At 44.5% G+C, this 18,735-nt stretch overlaps 1 protein-coding gene, 1 long non-coding RNA gene and 1 pseudogene across 3 annotated transcripts in view; 1 reads left to right on the forward strand and 2 right to left on the reverse strand.

The window, feature by feature from the left end:
* The window catches only part of LOC148135476 (uncharacterized), a 31,259-nt gene extending 21,807 nt beyond the window's left edge, over positions 1-9,452 (reverse strand). For both annotated transcript variants that reach the window (XR_015755237.1, XR_015755238.1), the window contains exons 1-2: positions 9,269-9,452; positions 2,141-2,260 (exon numbers count right to left, since the gene is read on the reverse strand). This is a non-coding gene — a long non-coding RNA (uncharacterized LOC148135476). The remainder of the gene's footprint in view (positions 1-2,140; positions 2,261-9,268) is intronic.
* The window catches only part of LOC148135475 (uncharacterized), a 259,391-nt gene that overhangs the window by 168,078 nt on the left and 72,578 nt on the right, over positions 1-18,735 (forward strand). The window lies entirely within an intron of this gene.
* LOC148135477 (histone H2A type 2-B-like) lies at positions 17,798-18,408 on the reverse strand (annotated as a pseudogene).

Genomic DNA, 18,735 nt, shown 5'->3' on the forward strand with positions numbered 1-18,735 from the left:
TCTGCAGTGGTTAGAGTATTCCCAGGAAATGTCTTCACCATCCTTGGAGAAAATATATTCAATTGGGGATCGAACAGAGTAATTTAACGAGGTACTATCTCCCTCCACCACCTTATATCCAGTGTGGGTAGTCAGCTCTCGCACTGACACAGGGATGCCTGTGATCAAAGCAAACTGTTAGGCACTTTTCTAAGGCAGGAGTTTAGATTAGATTAGATTGTGGAAACAGGCCCTTCAGCCCAACAAGTCCACGCGGACCCGCCGAAGCGCAACCCACCCATACCCCTACATTGCCCCCTTACCTAACACTACGGGCAATTTAGCATGGCCAATTCACCTGACCCTGCACATCTTTGGACTGTGGGAGGAAACCGGAGCATCCGGAGGAAACCCACGCAGACACGGGGAGAATGTGCAAACTCCACACAGTCAGTCGCCTGAGGCGGGAACTGAACCCGGGTCTCCGGCGCTGTGAGGTAACAGTGGTAACCACTGTGCCACCGTGTGGGTGAGTTGTTGTGCTCAGCAATAAACAGTACTCCCATCATACAGTCAGAGAGAGTTACAGAGTCACTGTGAGAGTCAGAGAGAGACAGATGGTCACAGAGTGGCAGGGAGAAACAGGGAGAAACATAGACATAAGCAGGGACATAGAGTTTTAAAGAAACAGTCGAACGGAGTCAGAAAGAGGCACAAAAATCACAGTGTCATCGAGATTAATCGACAGAGTTAAAGCAAGTCATAGACAGTCAAACAGAGATACATATAGAGAGAGACCTCGCGGTTTGTACAAGATCAATCGACCTAGTCAGAGAATGAAAGCAAATCATGGACAAACAAGTTACAGAGAGAGATAGATGTAAAGAGAGATAGAGACCTCACGGTTTGTACAAGGTGCCTCACTGGGAGGGGGAATCTCTCCTGTCCCCCTCCACCCCCCAATAACCACCATCCTGACCCTCGGGAACGGGACATGTTGACACAGTCCGCTCTCCCTCGGTGCTTTTCCTTCCCGCATGGCCCCGGCGCCATTTTAGCTTCAGGCCCCGCGCGAGATGGCAGTTAACGGCCGCCTCGTGCCCCAAGTGACCGTTAGCAGCTGCTTCAGGGGAAAGGCTCTTTAAAGGGACAACCCTTTCAGGAGAGAGAAACAACAGGGCCGGCTCCGGGACTCGCCAAACTCAATAATAATGACAAATACACACACAGACAGAGAGGTGGGAGTGAACAAGAAATTGTGCGGCGGCACATCAAGACCAAAGGCCACTCTCCTGAAGGACGGCTGCCCCAGGACTCGAAACGTTGACTCCGCTTTCTCTCTGTCTGTCTCTGGACAGATGCTGCCAGGCCTGAAGCACAAACAAGGTCCTCGGGGGTGAGTCCGAGTTCAGGATCCTGTTAAGGTTCGGTTGGCAGATGGATGACAGTGTGGGAGGGTATGCAATGGGATTAGAAGAATAGAGGCGGAGACTGTTTCCTAAATGGGGAAAGGTTTCGGAAATCTGAAGCACAAAGGGAGTTGGGAGTCCGAGTTCAGGATTCTCTTCAGGTTAACAGGCAGGTTCAGTTTGCGGTTAGGAAGGCAAATGTAATGTTAACATTCATTTCGTGAGAGTTAGAATACAAGAGCAGGGATGTACTGCTGAGGCTGTATATCGCTCTGGTCAGACCACATTTGGAACATTGTGAACAGTTTTGGGGCCCCTAGCTCTTGAAGGATGTGCTGAACTTTGGAGGGGAACCAGAGGGGGTTTACAAGAAAGATCCCAGGGATAAAGAACTTATCATATGAGGAGAGGTTGAGGACTTCTGGTACTTAAATCGATGGAGTTTAGAACGATGTGGGAGAATCTGATTGAATCTTGCAGATTATTTGAGAGGCCCAGATAGAGTGGACATGCAGAAAATGTTTCGATGAGTAGGACAGATTAGGACCCAATGGCCCAGCTTCAGAGTGAAGGCGCGTCCACTTAGAACTGAGATACTGTTGGGGAAATGACTTACCGGGGGTAAGCAATGGGGTACTAGTCTCTGTCCCTGTTGTTCCATAGGGAAGTGGGAAGAGAAGCAGAACATGAGTCACTAGGGACTCCATAGTTGGAGACAGACAAGGGGTTCTGTGGGAAGGAGAGACACTCACGGTTGGTGTGTTGCCTCCCGGGTGCCAGGGTTCGTGATGTCTCTGATCTTGCTTTTGGGATCTTTGCCGGTGAGGCGGAGCAGTCCCAAGACTTAGTCCACATAGGCACCAACGACATTGCTAGGAAGAAATGGGGATTTAAGGCAGAAATTCAAAGAACTAGGATAGAAACTTAGAACTAGAATAAATAGAGCTGTTATCTCTGGTTTGTTGCCCATTTGTAGACAGATCAACAGGGGGCAATTCCACATTAAATTTGGTAATGAGTAATGAAACTGGCCAGGTGTTAGATTTGGAGGTACATAGAACATAGAACAATACAGCACAGAACAGGCCCTTCGGCCCACGATGTTGTGCCGAACATTTGTCCTAGCTTAAGCACCCATCCATGTACCTATCCAATTGCCGCTTAAAGGTCACCAAAGATTCTGACTCTACCATTCCCACAGGCAGCGCATTCCATGCCCCCACCACTCTCTGGGTAAAGAACCCACCCCTGACATCTCCCCTATACCTTCCACCCTTCACCTTAAATTTATGTCTCCTTGTAACACTCTGTTGTACCCGGGGGAAAAGTTTCTGACTGTCTACTCTATCTATTCATCTGATCATCTTATAAACCTCGATCAAATCACCCCTCATCCTTCTCCGTTCCAACGAGAAAAGGCCTAGGACTCTCAACCTATCCTCGTACGACCTATTCTCCATTCCAGGCAACATCCTGGTAAATCTTCTCTGCACCCTCTCCAAAGCTTCCACATCTTTCCTAAAGTGAGGTGACCAGAACTGCACACAGTACTCCAAATGTGGCCTAACCAAAGTCCTGTACAGTTGCAACATCACTTCACGACTCTTCAATTCAATCCCTCTGCTAATGAACGCTAATACACCATAGGCCTTCTTACAAGCTCTATCCACCTGAGTGGCAACTTTCAAAGATCTATGAACATAGACCCCAAGATCCCTCTGTTCCTCCACCTCACTAAGAACCCTACCGTTAACCCTGTATTCCGCATTCTTATTTGTCTTTCCAAAATGGACAACCTCACACTTGGCAGGGTTGAACTCCATCTGCCACTCCTCAGCCCAGCTCTGCATCATATCTAAGTCCCTTTGCAGCCGGCAACAGCCCTCCTCACTATCCACAACTCCACCAATCTTCGTATCATCTGCAAATTTACTGACCCACCCTTCGACTCCCTCATCCAAGTCATGAATAAAAATTACGAACAGCAGAGGACCCAGAACTGATCCCTGCGGAACTCCACTTGTAACTGGGCTCCAGGCTGAATATTTACCATCTACCACCACTCTCTGACTTCGACCGGTTAGCCAGTTTTCTATCCAATTGGCCAAATTTCCCTCTATCCCATGCTTCCTGACTTTCCGCATAAGCCTACCATGGGGAATCTTATCAAATGCCTTACTAAAATCCATGTATACTACATCCACTGCTCTACCCTCATCCACATGCTTGGTCACCTCCTCAAAGAATTCAATAAGACTTGTAAGGCAAGACCTACCCTTCACAAATCCGTGCTGGCTGTCCCTAATCAAGCAGTGCCTTTCCAGATACTCATAAATCCTATCCCTCAGTACCCTTTCCATTACTTTACCTACCACTGAAGTAAGACTAACTGGCCTGTAATTCCCAGGGTTATCCCTATTCCCTTTTTTGAACAGGGGCACAACATTCGCCACTCTCCAGTCCCCTGGTACCACCCCCGTTGACAGTGAAGATGAAAAGATCATTGCCAACGGTACTGCAATTTCCTCTCTTGCTTCCCACATAATCCTACGATATATCCCACCAGGCCCGGGGGACTTGTCTATCCTCAAGTTGTTCAAAATGTCCAACACATCTTCCTTCCTAACAAGTATCTCCTCTAGCTTACCAGTCCATTTCACACTCTCCTCTTCAACAATACGGTCCCTCTCGTTCATAAATACTGTAGCAAGGTACTCATTCAAGACTTCTCCTATCTCTTCCGACTCAATACACAGTCTCCCACTACTGTCCTTGATTGGATCTACCCTCGTTCTCGTCATTCTCATTATTGTTATTATTTTCAGACTTTTTTTTACATTTTGTGTATGCAGGAGTCTTTATCAGTTGCTGCTGGACACTGTAAAATGTAACATCTAACACTAACTGAAGCGATTAATGGTTTGGTGAGTCAATTTATAACTGTCCATATTTGGAAATACCTGGGCCGAAATTTCATTCTTTTTTCCCCTTTCACCATTAACTAGCTGAGTGTGAGTGAGTTTTCTGTTGTGCTGCCAATCTGTACCACTTTAAAGTAGCAGTACTGGTCTATACCATACTGACATTTTCTGTCTGTCTATCTCCTAATGTTTCCAGTTCTGCATGTCATGATCTGATATTTTGAGGTAGCTTTAATGCCTTATAAATCAATCAGTGTTTCATTCATTAAAATGTATGGAAATACTTCTGCATTGCTCAGGCCCTCAACCAGAATGTGAGTGTGGATAAAGTGTGTTTGCATTAGCACCAGGCCAAGAGTGTGAACTGAATTCAATCGATCAGTCTCTGATACTTGATACCAATGCTGTCCTTATTCTTGGTTATTTATTTCACAGTGGTTCAGTGTCGTCTAAATTGAAACATGTCACTTAGGAACTGCAAGCATAATTAATTGTTTAAATTTCTACTACTTGACATGAATGAGGTTTTATCCATTGCCACTGGAGTCAGCTCCCATCAGTGAAAGTGGATGTGTTTCTATATCTGCTAATATTTGGCCTCGTACATGTCCACAGCCTGTGTTCTTTAGTTTTAGAGCCTATAGGATCCATGGACAGGTGAACATGCAACACATTACAGCAGAAAAGCATCTGTGCCTTTCTTCAGAATCAAGGGGAGAAAAGCAATAGACTTTTGTAATTCCTATAGTGCAGAGTCTAACCAGGAACAGTGGGGATATCAAGGTCTGGTTTTCAGGATGCTATCAATGTTTGCATTGTGACATACTTTACCAATGAATTAATGATCAGTATTAACCAAATGCTCCTTGTGCAGAAAAGAGAATTGGCCAATTCTATTTTAGTTACCAATCTGGACAGGATCTGGTGCAAACCATTAGCAGTATTCTTGTGTTGCTCTCTGGTATGGCGGGGAAAACAAGACAAGACATTTTTTTATTTTCCACTATCGGTGAAGAGTATTTAAACAGTCAAATTCAATTTATTGAACAATCAACTCTAGTTGTTTAAAATAAAGGAGCAGCTTGACAAACCTATCAATTTTAGCTTTTTCTTTCATTCTGCACTGCTTTAAACAGTAATGATCTGATTCTATTTACAAAACTGATACCTTGAATTTTTTTCATTGTTTAATGAAGAGATAGTCAAGATGAATGCAGGGTTCTTCATAGATTTCTTGAAACAAATTTTGAAAGACATACAGAATAAGCAAAACTTTCTTCCTGGACTGAAACAAAAAACCCACCTACAAAATGATGAAATGGAGAATGGCGTTATGATACAGATGGGGATGACAACTTCTCTGCTGCCATGAAAAATCTAAGGAAATGGAATACTCATTGAGTTAACAATTCTAATCCCTTTCAATCAACTGTGTTATAGACTGTTTTTGATCAGTGCAGACTTAATAATTTGAATAGACGTATTCTGTGCTGTCGATCTCTTTGACTTTTAATCTCAGAGTAGAAATCAGTTTGATAATTTTTTCTGCTCGTTGCGGTGTATATGGATTTTCGTCACTGTTAGATCTTGTAATATGTATTTCAGGATGGTGTACAAATTTGCAACTATTGTTCATCAGTCAGTAGCTCTGTGTGAGATAGAATAGTGTGTGCATGTGCAAGCACACATATGGGGGTGGGATGGAGATGGTGGTTGTGGGTGTGTACACACGAGATGAGCACTCTCTCGACATCTGGCTTTGGCCCAGAGATTCATTTGGAATTTACATAGTTTAATTGTTGCGTTATGGTTCTGTTCGCCGAGCTGGAAGTTTTTGTTGCAAACGTTTCGTCCCCTGGCTAGGCAACATCATCAGTGCTTGGGAGCCTCCTGCGAAGCGCTTCTTTGATGTTTCCTCCGGTGTTTATAGTGGTCTGTCCCTGCCGCTTCCGGTTGTCAGTTTCAGCTGTCCGCTGTCGTGGTTGGTATATTGGGTCCAGGTCGATGTGTTTGTTCATGGAGTTTGTGGATGAATGCCATGCCTCTAGGAATTCCCTGGCTGTTCTCTGTCTGGCTTGCCCTATGATAGTAGTGTTGTCCCAGTCGAATTCATGTTGCTTGTTGTCTGCATGTGTGGCTACTAAGGATAGCTGGTGGTGTCGTTTCGTGGCTAGTTGATGTTCATGTATGCGGATTGTTAGCTGTCTTCCTGTTTGTCCTATAGAGTGGACCAGAGCTGACCTACAAAGAATGAAACTGGAAAGCAACAACACCCCCAGATTCTATGGATTACCTGAAGTACACAAACCAGACATTCCACTCAGACCCATAGTATCACCACCAGGGACACCATCATACAAACTAACCAAAGAACTACAACAGAAATTGAAACACCTGGTCAGCGGATCCAAACACTCTATACAATCAACACAGGAATTCTTGGACATCATCAGAAATATACACATAGACAAAGAAGAAACCATGATATCATTCGACGTGACGGCACTGTTCACTTCGATTGACAAAACCCTAGCCAGAGAAACAATAGCCAACCTACTGGACATACAGAACAGAAAACAGGACGCTGAACCTATCAACAAAGACGGCATACTTGAACTACTGGACTTGTGCCTCACAACACACTTCACATTCAACAACCAGATATACGAACAAATCAATGGAACACCCATGGGATCACCAATCTCGGGACTCATAGCAGAGGCAGTTATGCAAAGGTTAGAACAAACAATCCTACCACAAATTCAACCAAACTCTGGGTCAGATATGTTGATGACACGTTTGTAATCATTAAAAACACGGAAATAGAAAAAACACACCGGATCATCAACGCCACACTCACAGGAATCCGATTCACGAGAGAAGAAGAAAAGGATAGCCAACTCCCATTCCTAGACGTGATGGTACAGAGAACACCGAACGGAGAATTCACTACAAGGGTATACAGGAAAGCCACACACACAGACCAAGTCCTAAACTATGAAAGTAACCACCCCAACACACACAAACGAAGCTGCATCAGGACACTATTCAAAAGGGCCACAACACACTGCAGTACACCAGAACTGCAAAAAGAAGAAGAGGAACACCTATACAAGGTATTCGCCAAAAACGGATACCCGCGCAACTTCATCAACAGATGCCTAAGAGAAAGACCACGGAACGAGGACATACCACAACCAAAAGGAGTAGCCACACTACCATACATCAGGAGCATCTCAGAACTGACAGCCAGACTACTGCGACCCCTAGGACTCATAACAGCACACAAACCAACAGCCACGCTCAGACAACAACTCACCAGAATGAAGGACCCGATACCCAACATGAGCAAAACTAATGTAGTGTACAAAATACCATGCAAGGACTGCACAAAACACTATGTAGGACAAACAGGAAGACAGCTAACAATCCGCATACATGAACATCAACTAGCCACGAAACGACACGACCAGCTATCCTTAGTAGCCACACACGCAGACAACAAGCAACATGAATTCGACTGGGACAACACTACTATCATAGGGCAAGCCAGACAGAGAACAGCCAGGAAATTCCTAGAGGCATGGCATTCATCCACAAACTCCATCAACAAACACATCGACCTGGACCCAATATACCAACCACTACAGTGGACAGCTGAAACTGACAACCGGAAGCGGCAGGGACAGACCACTATAAATACTGGAGGAAACATCAAAGAAGCGCTTCGCAGGAGGCTCCCAAGCACTGATGATGTTGCCTAGCCAGGGGACGAAACGTTTGCAACAAAAACTTCCAGCTCGGCGAACAGAACCACAACAACGAACACCCGAGCTACAAATCTTCGCACAAACTTTAATTGTTGTGTCTTTTCCAGGACAATGATTTTATCGAAAATATCAATTACTGAAAATATCAAAGTTTCCTTCTGCATCTGCACTCAATATCTTCTTCATATATTCCTGTTATAACAATGTAACAGCATGACTTGTTTGTTCACCTTGATTGTAACTTTAAAATTGCCTTTACTACATTAATGTAATTCCTGAATGTATATTTCATGAGGTACAGTCTATCCCTCTTCTGATGTTGCGAATGATAACTGGCTATGCATAATGGCATTTATTGGAACTGAGCTGTTGTGCACGGAGTATAAAGATAAATTTTAAAAAATATTTCATCAGTTATGTCTAACTCTTGGATTGAATGCCCGAAACGTCGATTCTCCTGTTCCCTGGATGCTGCCTGACCTGCTGCGCTTTTCCAGCAACACATTTCCAGCTCTGATCTCCAGCATCTGCAGACCTCACTTTTTCCCTGAGTAGAAAGACATCAACTGATCAATGCAACATTCAGGTCATGATCATGATACTTCTGCTTTAAAACAGAGCAAGGTCTGGTTACAAAGCAACACTGAGCTCCTCCTAGTCTTTTTCTGTTTGCGAAATTCTGAAACAATTTACTTAGATAAAAGAAAACTAACCAATATAAGCGCAGCTCCAAAAATATAATGATTACACGGTTCAATATCCAGCTCCCAAAAAAACACTAACTGCTGAAGGAAGAACAAGGGGCACTTTTATCACATGTAGATACACTCCCCTTTATTTCCCAACAATTCAATATCTATTCGTAACAAACAGCGGGAAACAGAAGCCAAACAATGAATTCACATCAGTATTTAGGGGATTATAAACCCCAAGAATGTCCGACAGCAGCTAATGGCTACACAACCTCAACAAACAGTGGGAAACAATGAAATCTCAACAGAGTTCAGAGGATTGTAAACCACAAGAATGTCCCACAGCAGCTCCTTCCCGCTCTGCCTCCCTCAGCAGGCCCACACACAGCCCGAGAAAGGCCTCTCTCTTCCCCCCAGCCCGCTCACTCCAAGTTCCGGGACCAGTTCCTGCTCCGCTCGGCCTCTTACAAACAGCCCCCGGTTCTCCCTGAACTCACCCCGAATCAATCCCGGTCTCGGAGCCCCCTCTGTGTCCCAGGCTCCCATCCCGATGTGCTGCTGGAAGGAGCCTGCTGTTCCCTCGCTTCCCTGGGCGCTGATCTCTCCATTGCGGTCTGTTTCAAACAAACCTCTTGCACTCACTGAGTAAATGCTCCTCAATGGCAGCGCTGGGGGAGGGCCTCACGCATGCGCTCCTCTGCTCAGGAACAAGCAGTTTGGAGGAGGGACAGTATCGCGCATGCGCTGTTTTCCCACTGATTCCCAGCAACAAACATCAATTGGTCATTTCCCCCAATTCCCTTTTCTCCCAGTTTGACCAAAGGAACTGGGACTGTAGGGAAAGGGCAGAGAACGTTTCAAGCTGGGACATTGCCCCTTTAGGAAGCTCAAATGGAGCTCATTCCCGGGTCATGTTAATAATCAGGGGGCGGGAAACTGGCGGCCACTCGGCCCATCCCCTGTGCTCACCATTCAATAACATCACGTCTGATCTTATGTTAACTGTGGTATTCAATCCTGCTGACCTTCATCCACAAATATTAATTCCTTTCCGAAAGTAACATAAGTGCAACATTCTTACCAAGGCAGAATGTAACTGTTTGAGAGAGTCTTGCATCACACTGTTAGTCCCTGTTTCTGGTTCAGGAGGCGTGTGCAAAAATCGAACCTGGAGCAGTAGCAATAAAATCTCTAGGCCTCGATCCAGTTTACAGTGGACAACAGATGTTCGTGTCAGGTATGCTGTGATGTATTGTATGTCACAACGGGAGACCCCAGATGTTTTTGTTTATTCACTCTGGGGACGTGGACGTCGCTGGCTGAGCCTAGCATTTATTCCCCTTTGAGCAGGCGGTGGTGAGCCATCTTCTGGAACAGCTGTTGTCCATGTGCTGCCCACTGAACTGGGAATTCCAGGGAAATTGAAAGTGAAATTGAAAATGAAAATGAAACTGGAAAGGCACAGCATCGGAGAAGCAGGAAAGTCAATGTTTTATTTGCAAATACAAATAAATCATATATTAAACATAGGCAACTGGGGTGAAATGCATCCCTTGAACAGTATGAAAATAGTAGGGGCACTCTTGAGAGGGAGATTAGGAAGGCAAAAAGGGGGATATGAGATAGTTTTGGCAGGTAAGGTTAAACATAGTTCAAAGAGATGCTACAAGTTCATGCAGAGCAAGTTAGCAATTAGAGAGAGAGAGAGAGAAAGACACCTTAAAGATCAAAGAAGTAGTCGTTGTTGGCGTCAGAGCCTTTTCCCCTGAAAGAGAATGCAAACTCAGCAGGCAGGCAGAACTCAGGGTGTGTAGTCATGTGAAACCCAGTTAAGGCAGGAACAGAGGCAAAGGATCCTCTCCAGAGGCCAGCCTTTGAAGGGAAATCCATGACACACTCTGAATTTATAACAAAAAATTAGTATGTTTATAAATTTGCTGTTAACAATCACATACAACTTGATCACTTTGCTCCTCCCTCTTACTTTGTGAACCAAATCCTTTAAGACATCTAATCAATGATGGGCATTCCTTTAACAGACATCGGCTTCCCATGGCCTCATGGCATTAAACAGACACTATAATGACTAGTCCTTGCCATCTTGCTATGTATCCTCTTCACCACATTCCAAAGTTAATTGCTCCTTCAGGCCTGACAGGCTGGCTTTATCTGCAGTCAGTTTGAATTCTGTTATTTATTGGATCTCATGTGCTTTCTTTATGAAATTCTGTTATTCCTCTTTTATTATCCACTGTTCTCATTATTTGCGTTAAAACTACCAAAAGCATTTAGTTTTAACTAGTTGCTAAAGGATTTGTGATAATGCTTTATGTTCTGGTTAGTTTAGGTATAAATATTTCTTAGTAAATTGTGGTTAATGACTGTGAGTAATCTATTTTGTCCAGGGCAAATGAGTCTACTTCTGAAAACTTACTAATTTTCACATGTAGGCATAAATGTTTTGGTTCCATGTATCAACTCTAACTAAAATTATTGCTTAATATTGCAAATTAATTAAGAAACAACTGTTTAATATGAAATAGCATACTAAACTCCCTAAGTAGCTACAGGACCAACAGTTAGCTATGTCTCGCACCTGGAGCTTATTCATTGGATAGTATAATCACCTTTTTATTACTGAGCTGAGTATATTGCCTTGTTTGTCTTGGTGGCATGTTCAGATCTGGGATGGTTGCTGCTCAAGGCAACTGTCTTTGGAGTAGTTTTGTTCAACGGTCTCATTGTTTTCTTTACTTTAAGGCTGGGACAGACTGTTAGTCACATTCATCTCCTTTCAGCCATCTTGCATCTGAGTTCTAAAGCAGGTTGCCTTTTTATTTGTCAGCCATTTTGTGTGAGCAGACATGGACCATTTTGCTACCAGCAGATCCAGTTCACCTCTGCAGTTCTGTTTGAATTTCAGAAGGTGGGAGGGGCAGAAAATGGATTGTCACATCAGTTTTTTTACTGGGAAGCAAAATATATATATATTGATGTTTTGAAAACAGTACACAATATAGATGAGGAAATACTGGAGGTCTTTGAAAGCATATAGTTGGATAAATCTCAGAGATCTAATCTAGTGAATCCCAGGACATTGTGGGAAGTTAAGGAGGATATAACGGTTCCCATTGCAGAAATATTTGTATCATCTGTAACTATGCTGAGGTGTTGGATGACTAGGTATTGGGTAATATTTTGCAGTTGTTTTAAGAAAGGAAATAAGGAGAATCTGGGAAGTATAGACCTGTGAGTCTGACTTGCGTGGTGGGTACATTGTTGGAAGTGCTTCTGAAAGATAGGATTCAAATATACGGTTTGGAGAGGGGTGCTGGGAGAAGGCAAGGAATGATTAGGAATTGTCAGGATGGTTTGGTAGAAGGAAATTATATTTCCCAAGGTTGATTGACATTGTTGAGGGAGTATCTAAGAAGGTTGAGGACACAGTGGTAAACATTATTGACTTTGTCTTTGGTAAAGTCTTTGACAAGTTTCTGCATTGTAGACTAAATAGTAAGGTTAGATTACATGGGATTAAGGTTGAGCGTGCCAAATGGATATAAAATTGGCTTAACAGCAGGAGACTGAGAGGTGGTGGACAGTTGCTTTTCAGACTGGAAGCCTGTTACCAATGGCGTTCCACCCCAATCAGTGCTGGGTGCACTCTTGTTTGTTTGTTTTTTCATATGTAAATGATATAGATGAGAATATAGTAGGCATGCTTAGTGAGTTTGCTGATGTCACCAAAATTGGTAGTATAATGGATAGTGAAGGCTATCTAAGCTTGGAAAGAAATCTTGATCAATTGAGTTGCAATTGAGGAATGGCAGATGGAGTTATTGAGCCGTTGCATTTTTACAAAGCAAACAATGTTAGGGCTTATACAACTACAAGTAGGGCCCTGGATAGAGCTGTAGAACAGAGAGACCTTGTGGATCAGCTGCATATTCTTGAAGTTTGTATCACATGTAGACAGTGTGGTGAAGAAAACTTGTGGTGTGGTGTTTGCCTTTATTGCTTAGCCCTTTGAGTACAGGAGTTGGAAGATCATATTGAGGTTGTATAGGATGTTGGTGAGGCCTCTTCTGGATAACCATATCAAATTCTGGTCGGCCTGTTATTATGGGATACTATTGAGCTTGAAATGGTTCAGAAAAGATCTACTAGGGTGATACTGGGAATGTAGGGTTTCCATTATAAGAATAGGCTGTGACTTTTCTTTTCTGGAGCCTAAGATCTTGATGGGTGATAAGAATTTTGACAATCATGAAGACTATAGATAAGGTGAATGGTAGGTATGTATTTCATATGCTCAGGGATTGCAAGACTACAAGGCATACTTTTAACGTAAAAGGAAAAAGATTTTTAAAAGCAACCTTTTTTTACAACAATGTGGTTTGTGTGGAATTAGCTTCCAAAGGAAGTGATGCATGTGGGTACAGTCACAATAGTTGAAAGGCATTTCGATAAGTACAAGATTAGGAAAGTTTTGGAGAGTTATGGACCAAGAACAGGCACGTGGGACTAATCTAGTTTGAGTTTATAGTGGGTATGGATTGCTACGACAGAATGATCTGTTTCAATGCTGTTTAACTGACTCTTGCTGTGAGGCAAATGTTCTAGTTTGTTCTCAGTTCACTTTGAAAGCATCTAAACTACAGCAGAAAGCTTCATTCAGAGCATCCTCAGTGTTTGGAAATTTAAGCATAAAATGAATCTGTGAAATTCAAAGATAGGGCACTTTTCCTGTTTGCCAGAGATCAAAATCAAGTTCATACCCCACAGGAGATGTAGCTCCTGAACTGGTCCAGTATTATCGAGCAACCTGAACAACTCGAAGAAGCTGCAGATGACTCTGCGGCCTCCATTATACTCCCTCTCTACGGACAGGGAGAACGCCCTACACAGGAACACATCAGAGTTAAAAGCACAGACGGTCAGCGACCACTCATTATAAACTTACTTGTGGAACTGAGCCAATTCAGCTCTTACTACGTTTAAACTAAGTAGCGGGGTGGGCCGGACACAAACTGGATGTTTAAAAAGGAAATTGAAGGGAAAGTTAGAACAAGGGAAGTCAAGAAATACAACTGTATCAATGAGGCAGAAAACTCAAAAAGGGATCATGCTGTAACGTTGAGTGAAATAGGAGTTGATGGGAAGGGTGAGGGCAGTCACAAATTAAAAATACTATACATGAATGCACGAAGCATTAGAAATAAGATGGATGAGCTTGAGGCTCTTTTGGAAATTGGCAGATATGATATTGTGGAGATAACTGAGACGTGGCTTCAATTGGACAGGGCCTGGGAAATGAATATTCAAGGCTACACGTGCTATCGTAAGGACAGACTGATGGGCAGTGGGGGTGGGGTGGCCAAGTTGGTAAGGGATAATGTTCAGTCCCTTGTGCGGGGGGACCTAGAATCATGGGATGTAGAGTCAGTATGGATAGAGCTGAGGTAAAAACAATGACTGCAGATGCTGGAAACCAGATTCTGGATCAATGGTGCTGGAAGAGCACAGCAGTTCAGGCAGGATCCGAGGAGCAGCAGCAAAATTGATGTTTCGGGCAAAAGCCCTTCATCAGGAATAAAGGCAGAGAGCCTGAAGCGTGGAGAGATAAGCTAGGGGAGGGTGGGGGTGGGGAGAGAGTAGCATAGAGTACAATGGGTGAGTGGGGGAGGAGATGAAGGTGATAGGTCAGGGAGGAGAGGGTGGAGTGGATAGGTGGAAAAGGAGCTAGGCAGGTCGGACAAGTCCGGACAAGTCAAGGGGACAGTGCGGAGTTGGAAGTTTGAAACTAGGATGAGGTGGGGGAAGGGGAAATGAGGAAGCTGTTGAAGTCCACATTGATGCCCTGGGGTTGACGTGTTCCGAGGCGGAAAATGAGGCGTTCTTCCTCCAGGCGTCTGGTGGTGAGGGAGCGGCGGTGAAGGAGGCCCAGGACCTCCATGTCCTCGGCTGAGAAATTCTAAGGGTAAAAAGACCCTCTTGGCAGTTACCTGCAGGCCCCCAAACAGTAGTCTGGATGTCGGATGTAAGTTGAATCAGGAGCTGAAATTGGCCAGTCGCAAAGATGTTACTACAGTTGTGATGGGGGATTTCAACATGCAGGTAGACGAGGAGAATCAGGATGGTATTGGACCTCAAGAAAGAGACTTTGTGGAGTGCCTCCGAGATGGATTCTTAGAACAGCTGGTGCTGGAGCCTACCAGGGAGAAGGCAATTCTGGATCTGGTATTGTGCAATGAACTAGAATTGATCAGGGATCTCGAAGTGAAGGAGCCATTGGGAAGTAGTGACCATAATACAATAAGCTTCAATTTGCAATTTGAGAGGGAGAGGGTACAATCAGAAGTGACAATATTTCTGTTGAATAAAGGGAACAATGGAGCTATGAGGGAGGAGCTGGCCAAAGTTCAATGGTGCAATATCTTAGCAGGGATGACAGTAGAGGAACAATGACAGATATTTCTGGGTATAATGCAGAAGATGCAGGATCAGTTCATTCCAAAAAGGAAGAAAGATCCTAGGAGGAGTCATGGGTGGCCATGGCTGACGAGGGAAGTTAAGAAACATATAAAGTTAAAAGAGAAAATGTATAACATAGCAAAGATAAGTGGGAAAACGGAGGACTTGGAAGCTTTTAAAGAACAGAGGATTACTAAGAAGGAAATACGCAGAGAAAACATGAGGTATGAAGGTAAACTGGCCAAAAATATAAGGAGGATAGTAAAGGCTTTTTTAGGTATGTGAAAGGCAAAAAAATGGTTAAGACTAAAATTGGGCCCTTGAAGACAAAAACAGGGGAATATATTACAGGGAACAAAGAAATGGCAGAAGAATTGAATTGGTACTTCAGATCTGCGTTCACTGGGGAAGACACAAGCAATCTCCCTGAGGTATCAGTGGCTGAAGCACCTGAACTTAAGGGAATTTATATTTGCCAGGAATTGGTGTTGGAGTGACTGTTCGGCCTGAAGATTGATAAGTCCCCAGGGCATGATGGTCTACATCCCCGTGTACTGAAGGAGGTGGCTCAACAAATCGTGGATGCGTTGATGATTATTTTCCAGAGTTCGATAGATTCGGGATCAGTTCCTGTGGATTGGAGGGTGGCTAATGTTGTACCATTCTTTAAGAAAGGTGGGAGAGAGAAAGCAGGAAATTATAGACCAGTTAGTCTGATCTCAGTGGTGGGAAAGATGCTGGAGTATATTATAAAGGATGAAATTACAACACATCTGGATAATAGTAACAGGATAGCTCAGAGTCAGCATGGAGTTATGAAGGGGAAATCATGCTTAACTAATCTTCTGGAATTCTTTGAGGATGTAACTCTGAAGATGGACAAGGGAGATTCAGCAGATGTAGTGTACTTGGACTTTCAGAAAGCTTTTGATAAAGTCCCACATAGGAGGTTAGTGAGCAAAATTAGGGCACATGGTATTGGGGCAAAGTACTAACTTGGATGGAAAGTTGGTTGGCTGATAGGAAGCAAAGAGTAGTGATAAACGGCTCCATTTCGGAATGGCAGGTAGCGACCAGTGGGGTACTGCAAGGATCAGTGCTGGGACCGCAGCTTTTTCAATATATGTTAATGATATAGAAGATGGTATTAGTAATAACATTAGCAAATTTGCTGATGATATTAAGCTGGGGAGCAGAGTGAAATGTGAGGAGGATGTGAGGAGATTACAAGGCGACCTGGACAGGTTAGGTGAGTTGTCAGAGGCAGTTTATTGTGGATAAATGTATGGTTATCCACTTTGGTGGCAAGAACAGGAAGGCAGATTCCTACCTAAATGGAATCAATTTAGGTAAAGTGGCAGTACAAAGAGATCTGGGTGTTCTTGTACACCAGTCAATGAAGGTAAGCATGCAGGTACAGCAGATAGTGAAGAAAGCTAATAGCATGCTGGCCTTCATAACAAGAGGGATTGAGTATAGAAGCAAGAGGTTCTTCTGCAGCTGTACAGGCCCCTGGTGAGACCACACCTGGAGTACTGTGTGCAGTTCTGGTCTCCAAATTTGAGGAAAGACATTCTGGCTATTGAGGGAGTGCAGCGTAGGTTCAAGAGGTCAATTCCTGGAATGGTGGGACTACCTTACACTGAAAGACTGGAGCGACTGGGTTTGTATACCCTTGAGTTTAGAAGACTGAGAGGGGATCTGATTGAGACATAAGATTATTAGAGGATTGAACACTCTGGGGCAGGAAACATGTTTCCGCTGATGGGTGAGTGCCAAACCAGAGGACTCAGCTTAAAAATACGGGGTAGACCATTTAGGACAGAGATGAGGAGAAACTTCTTCACCCTTCTGTGTGGAATGCTCTGCCCCAGAGGGCAGTGGAGGCCCAGTCTCTGGATTCATTTAAGAAAGAGTTGGATAGAACTCTCCAGGATAGTGGAATCAAGGGTTATGGAGATAAGGCAGGAACAGGATACTGACTAAGGAGGATCAGCTATGATCATATTGAATGGGCGGCACGGTGGCACAGTGGTTAGCACTGCTGCCTCACAGCGCCAGAGACCCGGGTTCAATTCCCACCTCAGGCGACTGAGTGTGTGGAGTTTGCACGTTCTCCCCGTGTCTGCGTGGGTTTCCTCCGGGTGCTCCGGTTTCCTCCCACAGTCCAAAGATGTGCAGGGTCATGTGAATTGGCCATACTAAATTGCCCATAGTGTTAGGTAAGGGGTAAATGTAGGGGTATGGGTGGGTTTCGCTTCGGCGGGTCGGTGTGGACTTGTTGGGCCGAATGGCCTGTTTCCACACTGTAATCTAATCTAATCTAATCTAATCTGAATGGTGGTGCAGGCTCGCAGGGCAGAATGTCCTACTCCTGCACCTATTGTCTTCTAAATGCAGTTCAAGATAACTTGAAACTGCCTGTGAGCGAGGAGCACAGGGACTGAGTGATTCACTTATCGGACGACAATTACTGACCAATAAAAATGATGCACTGGGACCCTTGTTCGAATTGTGGTGTATAATTTATCCACGAAAAACATTTCACGCTCCCTGTGTCACAGCTCGAACGATGAATGGCTGAGGGAAGGTTTCATATTAAATCACACAAACAGCGACAGTACAGTATCGAACAAAGCAGGGACTGAAACCGGAATCAATTAAAGAAAAGTAATTCAATTTGACAGAGGGGAGAGTTTAGCTCCTTTCATAGATGATGTGAGTGGCTCTTAAAAGAGCCTTTGGGTTCTCAGATTCAAGAACACTCTCTTCACTTTTTAGCGGCGCCCCCAGCGGCGGATTTCTTGGGCAGCAGCACGGCCTGGATATTAGGCAGCACCCCGCCCTGAGCGATGGTCACCCCTCCCAGCAGCTTGTTGAGCTCCTCGTCGTTGCGCACGGCCAGCTGCAGGTGCCTGGGGATGATGCGGGTCTTCTTGTTGTCCCGGGCCGCGTTGCCGGCCAGCTCCAGGATTTCAGCCGTCAGATACTCCAGCACCGCAGCCAGATAGACCGGCGCTCCGGCACCCACACGCTCAGCATAGTTACCCTTTCTCAGGAGCCTGTGAACACGGCCCACCGGGAACTGTAGGCCAGCCCGGGACGACCGAGACTTCGCCTAGGAGCGAGCTTTCCCACTGCCCTTTCCTCCTCTTCCGGACATGGTCACAAATATTTTCAGAGAGAATGCTGCACTCCGCTCACATTGCCATCCTAATATAGCTTCGGGAGGAATGGTGGGGCGGCCGTGCCTGATTGGTCCCATTGTCCAGCCCCGCCTAATGTTGTTCCAATTCCCAATCAGATATCTGCCTCATTCCCCAATCCGGAGAGGGCACGGGGAGGAGGGCGGAAAGTACCGGCACCAAATCATCAACCGCTTTTTTTTTACAATTTGAAAAGCCCGCCAATATTTACCAACAAGTGGAGAGTTTAAACAGAAGAATGCACGAATTCTCGAGATAATTTACTTTTACATGAAAAGTGTACC

The sequence above is a fragment of the Chiloscyllium plagiosum genome, unplaced genomic scaffold, assembly GCF_037043375.1.
Source record: "Chiloscyllium plagiosum isolate Xiang-an unplaced genomic scaffold, Cpla_swu_hap1 HiC_scaffold_49, whole genome shotgun sequence".
In the NCBI taxonomy this organism is placed as follows: Eukaryota; Metazoa; Chordata; class Chondrichthyes; order Orectolobiformes; family Hemiscylliidae; genus Chiloscyllium; species Chiloscyllium plagiosum.